The sequence below is a fragment of the Lipotes vexillifer genome, unplaced genomic scaffold (genome assembly GCF_000442215.2).
Source record: "Lipotes vexillifer unplaced genomic scaffold, Lipotes_vexillifer_v1.1 scaffold2111, whole genome shotgun sequence".
Lineage (NCBI taxonomy): Eukaryota > Metazoa > Chordata > Mammalia > Artiodactyla > Lipotidae > Lipotes > Lipotes vexillifer.
In genome coordinates this window covers 143,950-154,118 of record NW_006797680.1, presented here as the reverse complement: position 1 = coordinate 154,118, position 10,169 = coordinate 143,950, and positions in this window count along the sequence as shown.

Below are 10,169 nucleotides of genomic sequence, written 5' to 3'. Positions count from 1 at the left end.
AGCACAGGTCACTGCCCCCACCCCTCTTCCGGGGAGCCTGTGCAGCCCGCCACTGCCAGGTTCCCGGGATCCAGGGACAATTTCTCAGGGAGAACACACGGCGGGCCTCAGGCTGGGGCAACGTCACGCCGACTTCTGCCGCCGCAGGACCGCTCCGCACTCCGTGCCCCTCCCTGCCCCCGGCCTGAGAGCGCCAGAGCCCCCGAGTCAGCGGCTCCTTTAACGCCGTCCTGTCTGAGCAAAAAGCAGACGCCCTCCAGCGACCTACACGCAGAGGCAGGGCCAAGTCGAAAGCTGAGCCCCTGTGAGCTGTGAGAACAAAGAAGAAAAAGGGAAATCTCTCCCAGCAGCCTCAGAAACAGCGGATTAAAGCTACACAATCAATTTGATGTACCCTGCCTCTGTGGAATACATGAATAGACAGCGAATCATCCCAAATTGAGGAGGCGGACTTCTAGAGCAAGATCTATGATTTTTTCCCCTTTTCCTCTTTTTGTGAATGTGTATGTGTATGCTTCTGTGTGAGATCTTGTCTGTATAGGTTTGCTTCCACCATTTGTCCCAGCGTTCTATCCGACCATTTTTTTTTTTAATTTTTTTCTTAATAATTAATTTTAATTTAAAGAACTCTGTTATACTTTACCTTCTTTCTATCTTTCCTTCCTTCCTTCCCTTTTTGAGACAACGAATCGTCCCAAATTGAGGAGGTGGACTTGGAGAGCAAGTTTTATGATTTTTTCCACTTTACCTCTTTTTGTGAGGGTATATGTGTATGCTTCTATGTAAGATTTTGTCTCTATAACTTTGCTTCCACCATTTGTCCTAAGGTTCTATCCTTCCCTTTTTTTTTTCCTCTAAATAATTATTTTTTTAATTCAATAACTTTATTATACTTTATTTTATTTTACTGTATCTTCTTTCTTTCTGTATTTTTTCCTTCCTTCCCTCATTCCTTCCTTCCTTCCCTCCTCCCTCCCTCCCTCCTTTCTTTCCTTCTTGCCTTCTTCCTTTCTTTTCTTCTTTCTTTCTTTCTTCCTTCCCTCCTTCCTTCCTTCCCTCCTCTCTTTCTTTCTTTCTTTCTTTCTTTCCTATTTCCTCCTACTTATACTAATTCTCTCTACTTTCTCTCCCTTTTATTCTGAGCCGAGTGGATGAAAGGCTCTTGCTGCTCCAGCCAGGAGTCAGGACTCTGCCTCTGAGGTGGGAGAGCCAACTTCAGAACACTCGTCAAGAAGAGACCTCCCAGCCCCACATAATATCAAACGGCGAAAATCTCCCAGAGATCTCCATCTCAACACCAGCACCCAGCTTCGCTCAACGACCAGCAAGCTACAGTGCTGGACAACCTATGCCAACCATATAGCAAAACAGGAACACAACCCCACCCACTAGCAGAGAGGCTGCCTAAAATCATAATAAGTCCACAGACACCCCAAAACACACCACCAGACGTGGACCTGCCCACTAGAGAGACAAGATCTAGCCTCATACACCACAACACAGCCACTAGTCCCCTCCACCAGGAAGCCTACACAACGCACTGAACCAACCTTAGCCACTGGAGACAGACATCAAAAACAACGGGAGCTACGAACTTGCAGCCTGCAAAAAGGTGAACCCAATCACAGTAAGATAAGCAAAATGAGAAGACAGAAAAACACACAGCAGATGAAGGAGCAGGATAAAAACCCACCAGACCTAACAAATGAAGAGGAAATAGGCAGTCTACCTGAAAAAGAGTTCAGAATAATGATAGTAAAGATGATCCAAAATCTTGGAAATAGAATGGACAAAATGCAAGAAGCAGTTAACAAGGACCTAGAAGAAATAAAGATGAAACAGACAATGATGAACAACACAATAAATGAAATGAAAAATACTCTAGATGGGATCAATAGCAGAATAAATGAGGCAGAAGAACGGATAAGTGACCTGGAAGATAAAATAGTGGAAATAACTACTGCAGAGCAGAATAAAGAAAAAAGAATGAAAAGAACTGAGGACAGTCTCAGAGACCTCTGGGACAACATTAAACGCACCAACATTCGAATTATAGGGGTTCCAGAAGAAGAAGAGAAAAAGAAAGGGACTGAGAAAATATTTGAAGAGATTATAGTTGAAAACTTCCCTAATATGGGAAAGGAAATCGTTAATCAAGTCCAGGAAGCACAGAGAGTCCCATACAGGATAAATTCAAGGAGAAATACGCCAAGACACATATTAATCAAACTGTCAAAAACTAAATACAAAGAAAGCATATTAAAAGCAGCAAGGGAAAAACAACAAATAACACACAAGGGAATCCCCATAAGGTTAACAGCTGATCTCTCAGCAGAAACTCTACAAGCCAGAAGGGAGTGGCAGGACATACTGAAAGTGATGAAGGAGAAAAACCTGCAACCAAGATTACTCTACCCAGCAAGGATCTCATTCAGATTTGATGGAGAAATTAAAACCTTTACAGACAAGCAAAAGCTGAGAGAGTTCAGCACCACCAAACCAGCTTTACAACAAATGCTAAAGGAACTTCTCTAGACAAAAACACAAGAGAAGGAAAAGTCCTATAATAACGAACCCAAAACAATTTAGAAAATGGGAATAGGAACATACATATCGATAATTACCTTAAATGTAAATGGACTAAATGCTCCCACCAAAAGACACAGATTGGCTGAATGGATACAAAAACAAGACCCATATATATGCTGTCTACAAGAGACCCACTTCAGACCTAGAGACACATACAGACTGAAAGTAAGGGGATGGAAAAAGATATTCCATGCAAATGGAAACCAAAAGAAAGCTGGAGTAGCAATTCTCATATCAGACAAAATAGACTTTAAAATAAGGACTATCAGAAGAGACAAAGAAGGACACTACATAATGATTAAGGGATCGATCCAAGAAGAAGATATAACAATTGTAAATATTTATGCACCCAACATAGGAGCACCTCAATACATAAGGCAAAAACTAGCAGCCATAAAAGGGGAAATCGACAGTAACACATTCATAGTAGGGGACTTCAACACCCCACTTTCACCAATGGACAGATCATCCAAAATGAAAATAAATAAGGAAACACAAGCTTTAAATGATACATTAAACAGGATGGACTTAATTGATATTTATAGGACACTCCATCCAAAAACAACAGAATACACATTTTTCTCAAGTGCTCATGGAACATTCTCCAGGATAGATCATATCTTGGGTCACAAATCAAGCCTTGGTAAATTTAAGAAAATTGAAATTATATCAAGTATCTTTTCCGACCACAACGCCATGAGATTAGATATCAATTATAGGAAAAGAGCAGTAAAAAATACAAACACATGGAGGCTAAACAATACACTACTTAGTAACGAAGTGATCACTGAAGAAATCAAAGAGGAAATTAAAAAATACCTAGAAACAAATGACAATGGAGATACAACGACCCAAAACCTATGGGATGCAGCAAAAGCAGTTCTAAGAGGGAAGTTTATAGCAATACAAGCCCACCTTAAGAAGCAGGAAACATCTCGAATAAACAACCTAACCTTGCACCTCAAGCAATTAGAGAAAGAAGAACAAAAAAACCCCAGAGTTAGCAGAAGGAAAGAAATCATAAAAATCAGATCAGAAATAAATGAAAAAGAAATGAAGGAAACAATAGCAAAGATCAATAAAACTAAAAGCTGGTTCTTTGAGAAGATTAACAAAATTGATAAACCATTAGCCAGACTCATCAAGAAAATAAGGGAGAAGACTCAAATCAATAGAATCAGAAATGAAAAAGGAGAAGTAACAACTGACACTGCAGAAATACAAAAAATCATGAGGGATTACTACAAGCAACTCTATGCCAATAAAATGGACAATCTGGAAGAAATGGACAAATTCTTAGAAATGCACAAACTGCCAAGACTGAATCAGGAAGAAATAGAAAATATGAACAGACCAATCACAAACACTGAAATTGAAACTGTGATTAAAAATCTTCCAACAAACAAAAGCCCAGGACCAGATGGCTTCACAGGCGAATTCTATCAAACATTTAGAGAAGAGCTAACACCTATTCTTCTCAAACTCTTCCAAAATATAGCAGAGGGAGGAACACTCCCAAACTCATTCTACGAGGCCACCATCACCTTGATACCAAAACCAGACAAGGATGTCACAAAGAAAGAAAACTACAGGCCAATATCACTGATGAACATAGATGCAAAAATCCTCAACAAAATACTAGCAAACAGAATCCAACAGCACATTAAAAGGATCATACACCATGATCAAGTGGGGTTTATTCCAGGAATGCAAGGATTCTTCAATATACGCAAATCTATCAATGTGATTAACCATATTAACAAATTGAAGGAGAAAAACCATATGATCATCTCAATAGATGCAGAGAAAGCTTTTGACAAAATTCAACACCCATTTATGATAAAAACCCTGCAGAAAGTAGGTGTAGAGGGAACTTTCCTCAATATAATAAAGGCCGTATATGACAAGCCCACAGCCAACATCATCCTCAATGGCGAAAAACTGAAAGCATTTCCACTAAGGTCAGGAACAAGACAAGGTTGCCCACTCTCACCACTCTTATTCAACATAGTTTTGGAAGTTTTAGCCACAGCAATCAGAGAAGAAAAGGAAATAAAAGGAATCCAAATCGGAAAAGAAGAAGTAAAGCTGTCACTGTTTGCAGATGACATGATACTATACATAGAGAATCCTAAAGATGCTACCAGAAAACTACTAGAGCTAATCAATGAATTTGGTAAAGTAGCAGGATACAAAATTAATGCACAGAAATCTCTGGCATTCCTATATACTAATGATGAAAAATCTGAAAGTGAAATCAAGAAAAAACTCCCATTCACCATTGCAACTGAAAGAATAAAATATCTAGGAATAAACCTACCTAAGGAGACAAAAGACCTGTATGCAGAAAATTATAAGACACTGATGAAAGAAATTAAAGATGATACAAACAGATGGAGAGATATACCATGTTCTTGGATTGGAAGAATCAACATTGTGAAAATGACTCTACTTCCCAAAGCAATCTATAGATTCAATGCAATCCCTATCAAACTACCACTGGCATTTTTCACAGAACTAGAACAAAAAATTTCACAATTTGTATGGAAACACAAAAGACCCCGAATAGCCAAAGCAATCTTGAGAACAAAAAATGGAGCTGGAGGAATCAGGCTGCCTGACTTCAGACTATACTACAAAGCTACAGTAATCAAGACAGTATGGTACTGGCACAAAAACAGAAAGATAGATCAATGGAATAGGATAGAAAGCCCAGAGATAAACCCATGCACATATGGTCACCTTATCTTTGATAAAGGTGGCAGGAACGTACAGTGGAGAAAGGACAGCCTCTTCAATAAGTGGTGCTGGGATAACTGGACAGGTACATGTAAAAGTATGAGATTAGATCACTCCCTAACACCATACACAAAAATAAGCTCAAAATGGATCAAAGACCTAAATGTAAGGCCAGAAACTAACAAGCTTTTAGAGGAAAACATAGGCAGAACACTCTATGACATAAATCACAGCAAGATCCTTCTTGACCCATCTCCTAGAGTAATGGAGATAAAAACAAAAATAAACAAATGGGACCTAATGAAACTTCAAAGCTTTTGCACAGCAAAGGAAACCATAAACAAGACCAAAAGACAGCCCTCAGAATGGGAGAAAATATTTGCAAATGAATCAACTGACAAAGGATTAATCTCTAAAATTTACAGGCAGCTCATGCAGCTCAATAACAAAAAAATAAACAACCCAATCCAAAAATGGGCAGAAGACCTAAATAGACATTTCTCCAAAGAAGATATACAGACTGCCAACAAACACATGAAAGAATGCTCAACATCATTAATCATTAGAGAAATGCAAATCAAAACTACAATGAGATATCATCTCACACCAGTCAGAATGGCCATCATCAAAAAATCTAGAAACAATAAATGCTGGAGAGGGTGTGGAGAAAAGGGAACACTCTTGCACTGCTGGTGGGAATGTGAATTGGTTCAGCCACTATGGAGAACAGTATGGAGGTTCCTTAAAAAACTACAAATAGAACTACCATATGACCCAGCAATCCCACTACTAGGTATATACCCTGAGGAAACCAGAATTCAGAAAGAGTCATGTACCAAAATGTTCATTGCAGCTCTATTTACAATAGCCCAGAGATGGAAACAACCTGAGTGCCCATCGTTGGATGAATGGATAAAGCAGATGTGGCACATATATACAATGGAATATTACTCAGCCATAAAAAGAAACGAAATTGAGCTATTTGTAATGAGGTGGATAGATCTAGAGTCTGTCATACAGAGTGAAGTAAGTCAGAAAGAGAAGGACAAATACCGTATGCTAACACATATATATGGAATTTAAGAAAAAAAAATGTTATGAAGAACCTAGGGGTAAAACAGGAATAAAGACACAGACCTACTGGAGAACAGACTTGAGGATATGGGGAGGGGGAAGGGTGAGGTGTGATAGGGCGAGAGAGAGACATGGACATATATATACTAACAAACGTAAGGTAGATAGCCAGTGGGAAGCAGCCGCATGGCACAGGGAAAGCGGCTCTGTTCTTTGTGGCTGTCTGGAGGGGTGGGATAGGGAGGGTAGGAGGGAGGGAGAGAAAGAGGGAAGAGATATGGGAACATATGTATATGTATAACTGATTCACTCTGTTATAAAGCAGAAACTAAGACACCATTGTAAAGCAATTATACCCCAATAAAGATGTTAAAAAACAAAACAAAACAAAACAAAACTAATACATTTACATGTGGAACAACTGCTACAGAACACCTACTGCATGCTGGCAAAATACCTCATCTTCCCAAAAGGCAAGAAAATCCCCATGTACCTGGGTAGGGTAAAAGAAAAATAAAAAACAGAGATAAAAGAATAGTGATGGGGTCTTTCCTGTTGGCACAGTGGTTGAGAGTCTGCCTGCTAATGCAGGGGACACGGATTTGAGCGCTGGTCTGGGAAGATCCCACATGCCGTGGAGCAACTGGGCCTGTGAGCCCCAACTACTGAGCCTGCTCGTGTGGAGCCTGTTCTCCACAACAAGAGAGGCCGCGATAGTGAGATGCCCGCGCACCGCGATGAAGAGTGGCCCCTGCTTGACACAACTAGAGAAAGCCCTCGCACAGAAACGAAGACCCAACACAGCCAAATAAAGAAATAAATAAACAAATGTGGGTTTTTAAAAAAAAGAAACAGAAGAAAATTGAAAAAAGAATAGTGATGGGACCTGCACCTCTGGGAGTGAGCTGCCAAGAAGGAAAAGTTTCCACACACTAGGAAGCCCTTCACTGGCAGAGACAGTGGGTAGTCGGCGGGGGGGGGGCGGAGCTTTGGAGCCAGAGAGGAGAGTGCAGCAACACAGGTGCTGAGGGCAAAGCAGAGAGATTCCCACACAAAGGATCAGTGCTGACCAGCACTCAGCAGCCTGAGACACTTGTCTGCACACCCACCAGGACGGGTGGGGGTGGGGAGCTGAGGCTCCGGCTTTGCAGATCAGATCTCATGGAGAGGAATGGGGTTGGCTGTGTGAAGACAGACTGAAGGGGGCTAGTGAACCACAACTATCCAGGAGGGAGTCAGGGAAATGTCTGGACCTGCCGAAGAGGCAAGAGACAATTGTTTCGGGGTGTGGGAGGAGAGGGGATTCAGAGCACCACCCAAACGACCTCCAGAGACGAGTGTGAGCCATGGCTATCAGGGCAGACACCATAGACAGGCATGAAATGCTAATGCTGCTGCCACTGCCACCAAAAATCCTGTGTGCAAGCACAGGTCACTACCCACAGCTCCCCTGGGAGCCTGTGCAGCACACCACTGCCAGGGTTCTGAGATCCAGGGAGAACTTCGCCGGGACAGCACATGGCATGCCTCAGGCTGTTACAAAGTCATGCTGACCTCTGCCACCACAGGCTCGTCCCGCATTCCAATGATGACTACCGTACCCCTCTGTCTCCCCGGCCTGAGACAGCAAGAGAGCCTTAATAAGCCATTGCTTTAACCCCCTGCTGTCTGGCAAGGGAACAGATGCCTGAGGGCAGCCTACATGCAGAGGTGGGGCCAAAACCAAAGCTGAACCCCAGGAGATGTGCAAACAAAGAAGAGAAAGGGAAATTGCTCCGTGCAGCCTCAGGAGAAGTGGATTAAATCTCTACAATCAACTTGATGTACCCTGCATCTGTGGAATACCTGAACAATGAATGTTCCCAAAATTGAGGCAGTGGACTTCGGGAGCAACTGTAGACGTGGGGTTTGCTGTCTGTAACTGATTTGTTTCTGATTGTTTATCTAACTTTAGTTTTTAGTGCTTGTTATTATTGGTGGATTTGTTTATTGGTTTGGTTGATCTCTTTTTAAATTTTTTATTTATTTTAAAAAATTTATTACTTTTTATAATTTTAAATTTTATTATTATTATTATTTTGTTTTATTTTCTTCCTTTTTTCCTTCCTTTTCTTGTGAGCAATTTGGATGACAGGGTCTTGGTTCTCCAGCCAGGAGTCAGGCCTGAGACTCCAAGGTGGGAAAGCCGAGTCCAGGACATTGGACTAACAGAAAGCTCCCAGCCCCATGTAATATCAATCGGGGAGAGCTCTGCCAGAGATCTCCATCTCAACACTAAGACCCAGCTCCACCCAATGGGCAGCAATCTCGAATGCTGGATGCCCAATGTGAAACAACTAGCAATACAGAAACACAACTCCACCCATTAGCAGAGAGGCTGCCTAAATTCATACTAAGTTCACACATACCCAAAAACACACCACTGGATGTGTTCCTGCCACCAGAAAGACAAGATCCAGCCCAACCCAGCAGAGCAAAGGCACCAATCCCCTCCACCAGGAAGCCTACATAACCCACTAAAAGAACCTCACCAACTGGGGGCAGACACCAAAAACAACGGGAACTACGAACCGGCAGCCTGTGAAAAGGAGACCCCAAACAGAGTAAGTTAAACAAAATAAGACAGAGAAATATGCAGCAAATGAAGGAGCAAGGTAAAAACTCACCAGACCAAACAAATGAAGGGGAAATAGGCAGAGCAGAATTCAGAATGATGATAGTAAAGATTATCCAAAATCTTGGAAACAGAATGGAGAAAATACAAGAAACATTTAACAAGGACCTAGAAGAAGTAAAGAACGAACAAACAATGATGAACAACACAATAAATGAAATTAAAAATTCTGTAGAAGAGATCAATAGCAGAATAACTGAGGCAGAAGAACGGACAAGAGATCTGGAAGGTAGAATAGTGGAAATAACTGTCACAGAGCAGAATAAAGAAAAAAGAATGAAAAGAATTGAGGACAGTCTGAATAATTCTGGGACAACATTAAACACACCAACATTTGAATTATAGGGTACCCAGAAGAAGAGGAAAAAAAAAGGGTCTGAGAAAACATTTGAAGAGATTGTAGTTGAAAACTTCCCTAATATGGGAAAGGAAATAATCAACTACAGGAAGTGAGCAAAACTCATACAGGATAAATCCAAGGAGAAAGACGCTGACACATATTAATCAAACTACCAAAAATTAAATATAGATAAAAAATATTAAAAGCAGCAAGGGAAAAGCAACAAAAAACATACAAGGGTATCTCCATAACGTTAACAGCTAAACTTTCAGCAGAAAACCTGCAAGCCAGAAGGGAGTGGCAGGACATATTTAAAGTGATGAAAGGGAAAAACCTACAACCAAGATTACACCACCTAGCAAGGATGTCATTCGGATTCGACGGAGAAAGTAACACCTTTACAGACAAGCAAAAGCTAAGAAAATTCAGCACCACCAAACCATCTTTAAAACAAATGCTATGGCTTCCCTGGTGACACAGTGGTTGAGAGTCTGCCTGCCGATGCAGGGAATACGGGTTCGTGCCCTGGTCCGGGAAGATCCCACATGCCACGGAACGCCTGGGCCCGTGAGCCATGGCTGCTGAGCCTACGTGTCCGGAGCCTGTGCTTTGCTATGGGAGAGGCCAGAACAGTGAGAGGCCCGCATACTGCAAAAAAAAAGCAAACAAAACAAAACAAAACAAAAATGCTAAAGGAACTTCTCCAGGCAGGAAACAAAAGAGAAGGAAAAGACCTACAAAAACAAACCGAAA